The sequence below is a fragment of the Macaca fascicularis genome, chromosome 11 (genome assembly GCF_037993035.2).
Source record: "Macaca fascicularis isolate 582-1 chromosome 11, T2T-MFA8v1.1".
NCBI classification, from domain to species: domain Eukaryota; kingdom Metazoa; phylum Chordata; class Mammalia; order Primates; family Cercopithecidae; genus Macaca; species Macaca fascicularis.
In genome coordinates, this window is record NC_088385.1 from 61,058,001 (window position 1) to 61,071,415 (window position 13,415).

Consider the following 13,415-nt stretch of genomic DNA (forward strand, 5'->3'; position numbering starts at 1 on the left):
AACCTCCCACCTCTCGGGTCCTGCAGCCGCTTCCTTGGGGGAAGGGCAGCCGACTTCACCTAAGCTTCCACCCACTGCATCTAACCCTTAACTGTATCTCCCGCCCCCACCACCCCTGACGGGTTCCCATTATAAGACGGTTTCAGGTAACTCACCTCCCACCCCAGGAACGACGTCATCACCCCTTCACCCTCTGCCCCCATGTCTAACTCCAACGGGGAAGTCCTTCCTGGGGTCCGACCGCCGTTCCTCCTGCTGCAGCTTCAGCTAAACCTAACAAGTTCTGCCCTCACAGGAGAAAGGGGTTGCCTTAACTTTCCTTTTCCGAGCTAAACAATCCAAATCTCCAGCCCCTTTTCCACGCTCACATCCCATTTCCCCGTTCTAACAAGGCTTCCCTTTAGGGGCCTGGATCTTCCGTTTTTCCCGCCTTCCGACGTCAGCTCAATCCACGACAGCTTTCTGATTGGCTAACCCCTCCCTTCTAATTGCCCCTGTCACTTCAGGACCTCCCCTGCTGTATCAATATGTAAGTCCCACAGATGGCCTCAGTTTCCCTCCTAGGCAGTTAAGCCGCCTCTTGGCACCCTCTTGCTTTGGGAGGAGGGGTGTCCTGCTCAACTCACCCGAGTCGTCTCCTCCCTTCCCAAGCTTCTGAACAGGACACCGCCACATTGTCATTCATCTGAAAAGCATTTATTGAGCGCCTACTGTATGTCTGGCCCGAATTCTTGTCTCGGCTCACAGTCCTCTGGTTGCTCCATAGGCTTAGGTGAAGGAGCAGGAGATCCTGAAATACCAATCTCCCGTCTGGAGCGTGGGGTGAGAGAGCTGAAGTCGTCTGCGACTGAATGAAGCCACCGAGGAGGGGTGGGGGGACGCCTGCAGGTCTCCGCGCTCGCAAACCGTGGAGAGGAAGCCTCGCTAGGCGCCCCACCCTCCCAGCGCTCAAACCTAACGCCGGATTTCCCATTCTTAGCGCAAGGAAGACCCCTTGTGGCCATTGAGGGAAGAGTCGGCAAGGGGAAAAAAAAAAAGAAAAAAGCCAGAGCCGGGAGATGACAGACAGCCCAGACTCCCTTCCAATTCGTGCCTTGGGTAGGGACTTATTCCTTGGTCCTTGGGTGGGGGAGAGGGGGCGGAAGTTGATGCCCAGGCCCCACTCCCACACCCTCAGAATCCAACCTTTGGGACTTTGGGAATAGTCTTCTCACTAAACCACCCGGAAAAATAAAACAGAAACAATAGCAAGTGTGACTATGGTTAGACTTCTGGAGGGACTTCCCAAGAAGCGGATGGGAGGCAGAAGGACGGGTCACAATGAAGAGATGAAATAAATCAGATCTTCCGGACGACCCCTTCCCTGGCTGTGGGGAGGGGTAATTATGGGAGACCGGGTCGGGTGTGGGATCATCTACCCACCCTGCGGCTCATTCCCGCTCGTAGTGAAGGAAGGACGCTCTGACCAACAGGGGCTCAGGTATTCTGGGTGCCAGGGCCCTTCCCCCTGCACGCATCTTACGCAGGATGGGGCTGAGGGCGTGGGGGAACAAGGTCATTGAGGACATGGAGGGAACCCACGTTTGTCCCAATAGATTGTCACGGTCCTGAGGTGGGACGGTCAGGACAGGGAAGATGCATTTGTTCCCCCTGCATCCCCTCCCGCACTGCGTCTGAACTCCTCTGCGAGCGGAAGAACAGTAGCAATCCTGTGCCGCTTCCCCCACCCTTTGACTCCGCTCGCAACTTAGCCCAGGCCGGGCAGCACGGATTTGCGTACATTTGCATACCCAGCTGCGCACAACTGCATTCGGCTTTGGGCCATATATTCGCGGCTGGCGCCTCCGGGCGAGCAGGCCCCACGCTAGGCAGGCGTTCTCCCTGCGCGCCTCCGCCGCGGCTGTTCACTCCCCGGGTACTGGCGCGTTCTCACCCCTCCCTGAGTGAGTAACCGCGGGAGCGCGGCTCCCCCGGCTCGCGCCACCTTCCGGCATGTCTGTCTTGCACTGGCGCAGGCCAAGCCTGCAATCTCAGATTCTGGTTCCTCCATTTCTCTTGGATTCGACTTGGTCAATGTCTCCTGAATGCGCTCATCCTTACCTGACGCCTTGGACCAGGGGCTTCTGGTGGGATTTTCCTGCCAGAACTGGTGCATAGCCTCCTAGGTGGTAGTCCTGCCTCTGGGGTTACCTTGCTAAAAAAATTGGTCTAATGGAGGTCAACAGCTGAAAACTCTGGACTCCCAGGCTTGCAGAATAAAGCTTATATTGTTCACCCTTGCCAAAGAAAGCCCCTCACATTCTGTCAGCATCCCCCTTCTCTAGCCTTATCTTCTGCATCATGGCCAGACTCAGGCACACAACAGCCAGCGCTTCAGTTACACAAAACTGCTCTGAGGGTCCCTAAGCTCCTCATGAGCTCTCTCACTCTGCCTGGACTTACCTGCACCTTGCTTCCACCTCGACTGCTCTTCTGTCCTCTTGTCTGCTTGACAGACACATTCTTTAAAAATCAATGCTCAGATATGCTTTCCTTTGGAAAGACCTCCGCGATTCCCCATGGCAATTGATAATGACATCTATTAGCACTTACTGCAAAAACATTTGGTCAGTTGCACTTGCTAAATTGTGAGCTCTCTCACTTAAGACAGAGAACATGTCTGTTCTTTGCTGTATCCCACTTCTGGGCACAAAGTCTGAAGCCCAGGAGATAGTCAAATACTGAATAAATGAGTGAGGCCTTGATTATTTCAGGCACACATAGATATCCAGGGCTCTGGTGATCCCAAGCAGCGTCGTTTACATGTCATCTGCGAGCCCATGGGAGAGCCCCTCCTCTTGGTACTTTTTGGGTCCTTACGCATCTTGGCCCAAGATTGTGAGAGGTGAGAAACCAGGGGGATTATGAGTGGAGAGCGGATGCCGTGAAAAAGCACTGGACTCCGAGCCAAGAGACTGAGGTTCAAACTCTGGCACTGCATGATGTTGGAGAAGTAACTGCCTCCCTCGAAGGCTGTTTCCTCACCTTAAAATGGGAATAACAGTGACTACTTAATAGTCACTTTGTAATAATGGAGTGAGAATAGTACATAAAATGCTTACTACATGTCTTGAGATTCCAGACAGATGACATGAGGTTCCATCTCACTCCCTTGCCCCGGGAAGGAGAGCACTAACAATCCAGGCCAAGAGGCTTAAGAAATTTTACCAGCATGCATTCTGCAAGAAAGTATGAGACAGCAAGAATTCATCCTGTAGGATGGGGTTCACACCGGTTCGTCGGCTGAGCATGATTCTCAGTGCTATTCCCACAGTGGCTACCAGGGGGCAGCACAAACCCCCCCAAATCACCTCAGGCTGCCTAAAGGGGCTCGAAGCAAGGACCCTTCTGGACTTTCCTCTGAGTATTGAGCCCTAGTCTGAACATCCCTCCCCTGTCCCCACCGTCTTCTCCCAGATAGGTCTTGGTGTGCAAACCACACCTCCACCAGTGCTTTCTGTCTTCTCTGGTTTTGTGTTCCCTTGGTCATTTTATAACAAATGTCCAGCTGGGCTCGGTGGCTCACGCCTGTAATCCCAGCACTTTGGGAGGCCGAGGCGGACGGATGGCTTGAGGTCTGGAGTTTGAGACAAGTCTGGCCAACATGGGGAAACCTCGTCTCTACTACAAATACAAAAATTAACCCGGCATGGTTGCCCACGTCTGTAATCCCAGCTACTCGGGAGGCTGAGGCAGGAGGATCTCTTGAAACCGGGAGGTGGAGGTTGCAGTGAGCCGAGACAGTGCCACTCCATCTCAAAAAGGAAAGGGAAAAAAAGTGTCCAGGCCTCCTAACTGTCCAGCCTGCCCTTAATTATGGTCAGTTGTGCCCTAAGTGTGCATCCCAGGATTGGAAGGGGCACAGCCAAAGCTTCTGAGAACAGAACACAGTCGGGGGAGCTCAGGAAGACAGACCTGAGTTCCAGGCCTAGGGACAACTGTGAGGTTTTGGGCTGCTCAAAGCCTTCTCCTGGGCTCAGTTTCCTCTCAGAATTGTTAGATATACATGCATTCATTTCACGGAAAGCTCCACTTTGCTCTGATCCAATATTGTTCCCTCTCACTCCATCCAGGCTTCACCCTATCTCTGCTCAGGCCAGAGCCTCCCTCATACTAGCCGTATTTCTGGTCTTCTTAACTCCTTGAACTAATGACAAAGATCTATCACCCTTAAACCCTAACTCCCCCTTGGCTACAGGTACCAAGTCCTACCGCACCAAGAGATACAGTCTGGACCCAGCTTCACATCACTCATGGGTGTGCCCAACATTGAGGGAACTGATATTAATATAAGGCTCCCACTCCCACCATGCCTCTTTTCTGAGTGAAACAACAGAAAACTCAATTACCTTATAGGAGGCTGGTGTGTGTGTGCCATCCAAGACGCTGGGCACCTTTGGAATCCCCAGCCTTCTCACTTCCCATCCTACAAACAGGAGGGTTTGGTGAATTTCCCTGCTGACTCTTATCTCACCTTTCGTTCACACTGTGGTGCCCAGGAGATGCCTGGGCACACTCAAGTAGCTCTCTCTCACATAGCATCTTTTCTCTCACTGCCTACCATACCTCACATCATTCCTGCCTTTTTACTGCCTTTTATATTCCTCTCCTTTTATGCACCCACCCTTTCTACTTACATTTCCTCTCCCCTTTTTCCTCTGGGGCTTGGTTTCTTCCCATCCTTCTCACCCTCTAGAAATCCTGTCCTCTTTCCATCCCAAATGCTTTCCTCTGTAACTACCACCACCAGCAACAACTCTCCACCACCATCTCTCTCCAATTCCACTGTCATCTGTGCTTCGCAGGCCTGAGGCACCACAAGGGCATAAGTGATTTATGAGCCACCTTTTAGAGATGCCAAACTCAGAAACCAAAAACTTCTGGTGCTTCAAGGGGCATACTGTGCAATCTTATTGCTGTGATCAGACTCACTGATAAGGATATCTAGACCAAGACAGTCTTAGGGAGAAAGCAGGAAGGCAGAAGGGAAGACATGGAGCTGGGGCTGGGACTGGCCAGAAAGTCTGGGCAGTGAAGTCTTCCTAACCATTATTAGTGTTTTTGGTGAGTTTCATACTGTGGGTGATGATGGAGACAAGTCCAAGTAGGAGGTGAGAGGGCTGGGGATTCCATGATGCCTCTCTAAATGTCACATCATGTCTGTCTTTTTTGGTGGGGTAGGGGATAGACACTTAGGCTGGAGTGCAGTGGTATGATCTGGGCTCACTGCAGCCTCAACCTCTTGAGCTCAAGTGATCCTCTCACCTCAGCCTCCCAAGTAGCTAGGACTATAGGTGTGCACCAAAACGACCAGCAAATTTTTTAATTTTGTGTAAAGATATCTTGCTAGTTGCCCGGGCTGGTCTCAAACTCCTGGCTTCAAGCAATATTCCCACCCCAGCCCCCCAAAGCGCTGATATTATAGGGATGAGCCACCACACCTGGCCTCATGTCATTCTTTAAATAATTTTTACTTTCTTGTTCACTGGTCATCCTTCAGAAAGTCTATAATGACCATTTCCCAGCACAAATGATGTTTTAGACTATGAGCACTGGAAGGCAGGGATGACATGTAACTCCATTAAAAGCTTTTTGCAGGCCGGGCGCGGTGGCTCAAGCCTGTAATCCCAGCACTTTGGGAGGCCGAGACGGGTGGATCACGAGGTCAGGAGATCGAGACCATCCTGGCTAACCTGGTGAAACCCCGTCTCTACTAAAAAATACAAAAAACTAGCCGGGCGAGGTGGCGGGCGCCTGTAGTCCCAGCTACTCGGGAGGCTGAGGCAGGAGAATGGCGTAAACCCGGGAGGCGGAGCTTGCAGTGAGCTGAGATCCGGCCACTGCACTCCAGCCCGGGTGACAAAGCGAGAGACTCCGTCTCAAAAAAAAAAAAAAAAAAAAAAAAAGCTTTTTGCATACTATCCTCTAGGAACAGATGTTTAATAAAGGTTCTTTTTTTGTTGCTGTAAATGATGAGGTGGTGTGGTCAATGGAGTTAATAATAGTGACCATGACGGAAGTGTGATCATGATCAAGTTAATGATGATAACAGTAAGGGTACTGATCAGTGGTGACAATGACAACTTTGGTGAAATCAAAGCAAGTGGGAACCATGACTTGACCATTGATTCATCCCACAATTATTTTATAAGCATCTGCTATGTGCTACACACTCAGCCAGGAATTGAAGATCCAGAGATTAAGTAGAAATGAACTCTGTCCACAGGAATTCACAGTTTATTTTATAATACAGATGAGGCATAAGAGTTTGTGAAAGCACCAAAGACAGAATGAGTAATTTTACTTGAAGGAACCCATGAAGGCATCAGGGAGGAAGAAACCAAACTATGCAGAGTGGATTGTAGGGGCAGAGGCATTGAAATCCAAGAGACCAGCGTGTTGGGGCGTAGAGCATAGTTCTGTGAAATGCTGGGAGGGATAAGGAGAATAGAAGTGGAGGAAAATGCAGTAAAGGCAGGCCTCGGGCAGACTTTGAAGAGTCTGCATTTGAAGAGTTTCCAGGATTCTCAGGAGGAGGTAGCAAAGGGCAAGTGGATACAGAGAGAACAGCCATACAATTGAGGCCCAGAGATACCGGTGTGAGGGGTCATAAGTCCATAAGTAATAGTTGAAATAATGAAAGTATAGAAGATATTTTAGAAGAAGGGAACAAAGTGGGGTAAGAACGACAGCTGAGGCTGGACGCGGTGGCTCACGCCTGTAATCCCAGCACTTTGGGAGGCCGAGGTGGGCAGATCACAAGGTCAGGAGATTGAGACCATCCTGGCTAACACGGTGAAACCCCATCTCTACTAAAAGTACAAAAAATTAGCCGGGTGTGGTGGTGGGCGCCTGTAGTCTCAGCTACTCGGGAGGCTGAGGCAGGAGAATGGTGTGAACTCAGGAGGTGGAGCTTGCAGTGAGCCGAGATCGCGCCGCTGTACTCCAGCCTGGGCGACAGAGACAGACTCCGTCTCAAAAAATAAGAATAATAAAAAAAAAGGAACAACAGCTGAGAATGGAACACTGGAACCATTACTGTTTCAAAGGTAACATGAAGTGGCCAGGGGGCCCTCCAAACCATGGATCCTGGTAGAATCCATACACAGTACATTGATAAATTTTTTTTCTTAAGAGACAAAGTCTTACTCTGTTGCCCAAGCTGGACAGCACTGGTATGACCAACGCTTCCTGCAGCCCCAACCTCCCTGGTTCAAACGATCCTCCCACCTCAGCTCTCCGAGTAGCTGGGACTACAGGCGTGTACCACTACATTCAGCTAATTTTTGTGTTCTTTGTAGAGATGGAGGTACCACTTTGATGCCCAAAGTGGTCTTGAACTCCTGGGCTTAAACAATCCTCATGCCTCGGCCTCCCAAAGTGTTGGGATTATTACAGGCATGAGCCACCACGCCCAGCCCAGAACTGTTTTTTAAGTGAAAAAAAGTACAAAATAGGGACGGGCACAGTGGCTCATGTCTGTAATCCCAGCACTGGTCCCAGCAGGAGGATCTCTTGAGTACAGGAGTTCCAGGCCAGCCTAGCAACACAGGGAGGCCCATCTCTTTATTATTATTATTTTTTTTTTTTTTTTGAGACAGTGTCTCACTCTGTCCCCCAGGTTGGAGTGCAGTGGTGCGATCTTGGTTCACTGCAAGCTCTGCCTCCCAGGTTCATGCCATTCTCCTGCCTCAGCCTCCTGAGTAGCTGGGACAATAGGTGCCTACCACCACACCCAGTTAGTTTTTTATATTTTTAGTAGAGACGGGGTTTCACTGTGTTAGCCAGGATGGTCTCGATCTCCTGACCTTGTGATTCACCAGCCTCAGCCTCCCAAAGTGCTGAGATTACAGGCGTCAGCCACTGCGCCCAGCCAGGGAGGCCCCATCTCTTAGAAAAAAAAAAAAAAAAGCAGGGCATGGTGGCATGCATCTGTAGTCCCAGCTACTTGGGAGGGAGGCTTAGTCCAGGATGTGGAAAGACCACTTGAGTATGGGAGGTCGAGGCTGCAGTGAGCTGTGATCATGCCATTGCACTGCAGCCTGAGAGACAGAGTGACACCCTATCTTAGAAAATAATAATACAAAATGGTATACACACTATGTAAAAATGGGATTTTGTTTCATATGGACAAAAATCTGGTCAAGCACGCAAATGGAAAAATATGTCATATTAACATCATAGGATTATAGTTTTCCCAGTGTCTACTTTTATCAATTTTTTGCTATGATTACAATAAAAAGATAAAATACTTTGTGAAAAATGAAATAATCATCCCATATTTGAGTTGAGTCCCCTTAGGAAACTGATACCCAGAGAGGGGAATTAATTTAGCCAATATTACTCAACCTGCCGGGCTCAGTGGCTCACGCCTGTAATCCCAGCACTTTGGGAGGCTGAGGCGGGCAGATGACAAGGTCAGGAGATCAAGACCATCCTGTGAATGGTGAAACCTGGTCTCTACTAAAAATACAAAAAATTAGCCAGGCGTGGTGGTGGGCGCCTGTAGTCCCCGCTACTCAGGGAGGCTGAGGCAGAAGAATGGCGTGAACCTGGGAGGTGGAGCTTGCAGTGAGCCAAGGTTGTGCCACTGCACTCCAGCCTGGGCGACAGAAGGAGACTCTGTCTCAAAAAAATAAATAAATAAAACAAATAAAATAAATTACTCAACCTGTGAATAACAAAGCCAGACTTCAATTCTTATGCAAGGATTCTGCCCAGTGCCTGGGCTGTTCCGAGCTGTTATATTGGTTAATTTGGGAGTGATGTCAGTTGTGAGCTTATTGTTTCCTAGTTTTTCTCAATCCATACATAACTGCAACTCTCTTTGTGCCCTCAGACTTCCAACCTGCTTGTTGCTCTTCCAATACCATGGGGTCTGTACAGCTATTCTGGTACAGGTCTAAGAGTAGCTTTTCATTTGCCTCCATTAATTATTTCTTCCTTTTGGCCCAGAGAAGTCCACAAAGCACCTTCCAAAGCCCCTTCCAAGTGCCTTTCAATCACATTCATAAATGATTTGGGGATTATCTACTGCCTTGAATTATTTAGGCCATTGCTTCCCCTCCATTAAAGTGACTCAACTTGGACTCAGTGAAATTCAATATATTCAAATGAGGACAAATGTATTCAGTTATATTCAAATGAATATAGCCTTCCAACTCATATACACACAGACCTGCCATTTCCTTGTGGAGTAAAGGGGGTTGTTTGTCCCATCTCTTCTTTGAAGATAGCAACAGTTATTCAATTGAAATCTCTAGTGAGGATTGGGGAATCCTTACCTGCAGCTTCCTGCACTGCCATCCCCTCAACTTGCCTCTTTTATACACACCCACTTCTCATTCCCTTCCTGGGACCACCTAAAACAGGCTTGGGAATTAAAGCGTTGGGATTCCAGGTCCTCCAAATCCCCATATTAGGGTAAAAATTGAAGTCATTCAGGATGGAGAAATAATCCAAGTATTTCTCAGATTTTCAGGAAGGTGATACAGTCCAGAGCAAAGATTATTCTGAGAACACATGAGAATGGATGCTAAATTGATTCATTGCCCAGAGCTCTTCAGAAGTGAAGTTCCAGCCATCTGTTTGAGTGAAGATACTGCCTGGAGGTAGAGGATACACAGCCTCAGAGGGCCTCACTTGCCCCTTTCATGAGCTTCTACATTCCTAGCATCTGTGTTGTGATGCATACATGTCCCCTGCACAACATCTATTTTTCCAACTCCTTCATCTCCACTTTTTTTTTTTTTTTTGGAGACAGGATCTTGCTTTTGTCGCCCAGGCCAAGGGCAGTGGCGCCATCATAGATAAGTGTAACCTCAAACTCCTGGACTCAAGTGATCCTCCTGCCTCAGCTTCCCAAACTGCTGGGATTACAGGATTAAGCCACCATCCCTGGCTATCCTTTTTCATTTTATCCTACAGTCTCCTAGTTTTTCACAGGGACAACCTTATGCCTCTCTCTCTTCCACCTCCTCTATCCAAGCTTATAAGTTGGGTCTCCAAACACCCCTCTTCTGTGTTTTGAGTGTAAGAAGTATGGGGAGAAGCAAAGGGTGGGGATGAGAGATTCAGTCTCTGAGCCCAGGCACTGTTCCTCACCTCCCTCTACAGGGAGGCTGGGCCTGTCTTTTGTGGGGTTGGGCAGTGGGTGGTGGGGTTGGTGGGGAGAGGAATCAGGCAAATGGTTTCTACCTGCCCCATGATCCCTTAGGCTGATGAATGAGACAACAGGAGATCCCCAAAGAAAGTTTTCATTCCCATGCTAAATAAGGCAGCAAAAATTTGAGACAGAAATAAGGACCCAACTGGTTTAGTAGGACACTGGAGATCAGTAGTTTCCAGTCTTCTTGCAACAACCAGATGGCTCCAATCATGTCAAGGAGGGTTATAAAATTCTCGAAAGTGATCATCTTTAAGTTTTTAACAGAAATATGCCACACAGATAACTGACTGTGTTCTCTCTCACAAATATGTAATCACAGTCACACAAAAAAAATTAGAATTGGAACTATTTTTCAAGATAATGAATCCCTGTTTTAAACATCATTGCTGAGAGACTCAAGAGTGCTGGGGATGGAGAGATGCTCCAGTTCTCAGGAAGAGAAAGATGGTAGTCTCCCTGCTCCCCCACATTTCCAAAGGAAATGAGGAAAAACCATCTATACTTTTCTTTCCATCTTAAACCTTTCTTTTTTTTTTTTCTTTTTCTTTTTTTTTTGTTTGTTTTTGTTTTTGAGACGGAGTCTCACTCTGTCGCCCAGGCTGGAGTGCAGTGGCCGGATCTCAGCTCACTGCAAGCTCCGCCTCCCGGGTTTACGCCATTCTCCTGCCTCAGCCTCCCGAGTAGCTGGGACTACAGGCGCCCACCACCACCCCCGGCTAGTTTTTTTGTACTTTTTTTAGTAGAGACGGGGTTTCACCGTGTTAGCCAGGATGGTCTCGATCTCCTGACCTTGTGATCCGCCCGTCTCGGCCTCCCAAAGTGCTGGCATTAACAGGCTTGAGCCACCACGCCCGGCCCATCTTTTAAACCTTTCACTCACTCCCCCTTATTAGCTCTGTACTCTCTGACACATGAAAATAAAGAAACAGGGGCCAGACGCAGTGGCTCACACCTGTAATCCCAGCACTTTGGGAGTCCGAGGTGGGCAGATCACCAGAAGTCAGGAGTTTGAGAACAGTCTGGCAAACATGGCGAAACCCCATCTCTACTAAAAATACAAAAACTAGTCAGGCGTAGTGGTGGACACTTGTAATCCCAGCTACTCAGGAGGCTGAGGTAGGAAAATCACTTGAATCCAGGAGGCGGAAGTTGCAGTGAGCCGATATCGTACCATTGCACTCCAGTCTGGGCAACAAGAGCAAGACTCCGTATCAAAAAAATAAAACAACAAAAAACGGGAGAGGAAAATGGAAAGAACTGAGAAGATGATAAAAAGGAAAATACAGTAACTAGAAAGGACAATGAACAGTGAAAAGGTCAGGGAGAGGGAAATTGGAAGGGCAGAAAAAACACAGAGGGAGGAAGCATCCTGTGACCTGCTCCAAAAGCAAGACGTGGCTGCACCACACCCTTGAGTAGCAGGGAGCCCCAGCCCTGCTCTCTCCTGGGAGCACTGTGGCAGCCCCATCCTATCTCCCAGCTCCATGCGCAAATAGGACTAGAAGGGTAAGGCAGGAACTAGAGCAAGGGGGTATGTGACAGAGGACAGGCCCAGGCGTCTAGGAGCTGGGCTGTCCTGGCTTCTACTAGGAATAGCTGAAATGTACAGAAGCAAAGGATTATAGTGTGGAGTGGAGTGGGGAGAAGCAAAGGGGAAACAGGCTGCAGAAGTAAGTGCTGCATGGCCCATCCCATTCCTTCCTACATAGCAAAGGCAAGGGCCCTAGTTTACCTGCCCTCCTACCTCATCCCCATCTCCACCCCCTATCCCTACCCTTACCCTTGCTGCACATGTAGAAGCAGAATTTCTAATTTTTTCTTTTCTTTTTTTTTTTTGAGGCAGAGTTTCGCTCTTCTTGCCGAGGCTGGAGTGCAGTGGTGCGATCTCGGCTCACAGCAATCTCTGCCTCCCGGGTTCAAGCGATTCTCCTGCCTCAGCCTCCCTAGTAGCTAATTTTGTAAGAATTTCATAAGCTGCAGCAGCTGTGGTCAATACCTCAGCTTCCCACCAGCTTCCTTCTCCAGAAGACAGCAGCAGCAGAAAGAGGAATGAACAGGAAAGGGTACAATAATAACCCTAAACCTTTTCATCTCAGCAGCCCCCAAATATATCAGCAAGCTCAATTCTCAGCGTCTCTTCCTCCCTCCTTGGCTCATAACCAAATGATTAAACAAGGCTTTGCTGAGAGGAGGCATGAGGCTATTGAGCCAGCATCACCTCTCCCAGTGTGGGAGGGGGCATCACATTCTACACATAAACAGAAGCACCTGTTTCCAGAGGCAGCATGGGGCAGTAAGAGCTCACAAAGAGTCCCAGATTGTTATACGAAAGATAATAATTTGATGGGGTTAAATTAAATGTCCAAATTGAGGTTGCTTATGGAATTTAAAAAGGATGTTGAGAACATGGGCTGGAGAGACTAGAAAAGGAAGAAAAGAAGACAAAGAGAAAAATACACACGATACAGTAGACAAAGAGGGGAACCATAAAAAATACAGCCTCACAAATAAAGGCAGAAGCTAAGAGAAAGGAGGGAGTCAGCACCTGGAAAGCAAGATGTTACAGCTGCAGAGGTGGAGGGGAAAGCAGGAGAGCAACAGGGAAGAGGAAACAAGGCCAAGGAGACAAAGAGCTGAGAATCAGACCCTTCCCTTCATCTGTCTTCATCTTCTTGTAACTTTAAGCAGGTGAGTTCTTGGGGTATTCTCACACGGGCTACTGCATCTCAGCCTGAACAGCAGAACCCCCGCAAGGCCTGTGTGGCATGCCCACACACACCAGTTGGCCTCCAGCTTTCACCTTGTCTTCCTGTTCCCCAACACAGACGCACAAGTCACTCTCAAGGCTTGGAGAGCACCTTGGTGTGTCCACAGGATATAATGGGCTCTCCTCTGCACACACTCATGTTCAGCAGCCCTCAGTACTGGGGCTCTCACCCCCAGCTCACACTTACTTCCAAAGAGCAGAGGCTGAGGGCTGCTGACTCTAACAGAGCGGTTTAGAACTGTGTGTTCAGGTCAGGCGCTATGGCTCACACCTGTAATCCCAACACTTTGGGAGGCCGAGGCGGGCAGATCACTTAAGGTCAGGAGTTTGAGACCAGCCTTGTCAACATGGGGAAACCCCATCTCTACTAAAAAAAAAAAAAAAAATTAGGCTGGGTGCAGTGGCTCACACCTGTAATCCTAGCTACTCAGGAGGCTGAGG

The 13,415-nt window shown here is 48.9% G+C and overlaps 1 protein-coding gene across 2 annotated transcripts in view; it reads right to left on the minus strand.

Annotated features, from left to right (window-relative positions):
• SMUG1 (single-strand-selective monofunctional uracil-DNA glycosylase 1) overlaps positions 1-930 on the minus strand; it is a 102,348-nt gene extending 101,418 nt beyond the window's left edge. For both annotated transcript variants that reach the window (XR_012420314.1, XR_010579436.2), the window contains exon 1: positions 627-930. The gene's annotated coding sequence lies outside the window, so the exon portion shown is untranslated. The remainder of the gene's footprint in view (positions 1-626) is intronic.
• Positions 931-13,415: the final 12,485 nt, after the last annotated feature.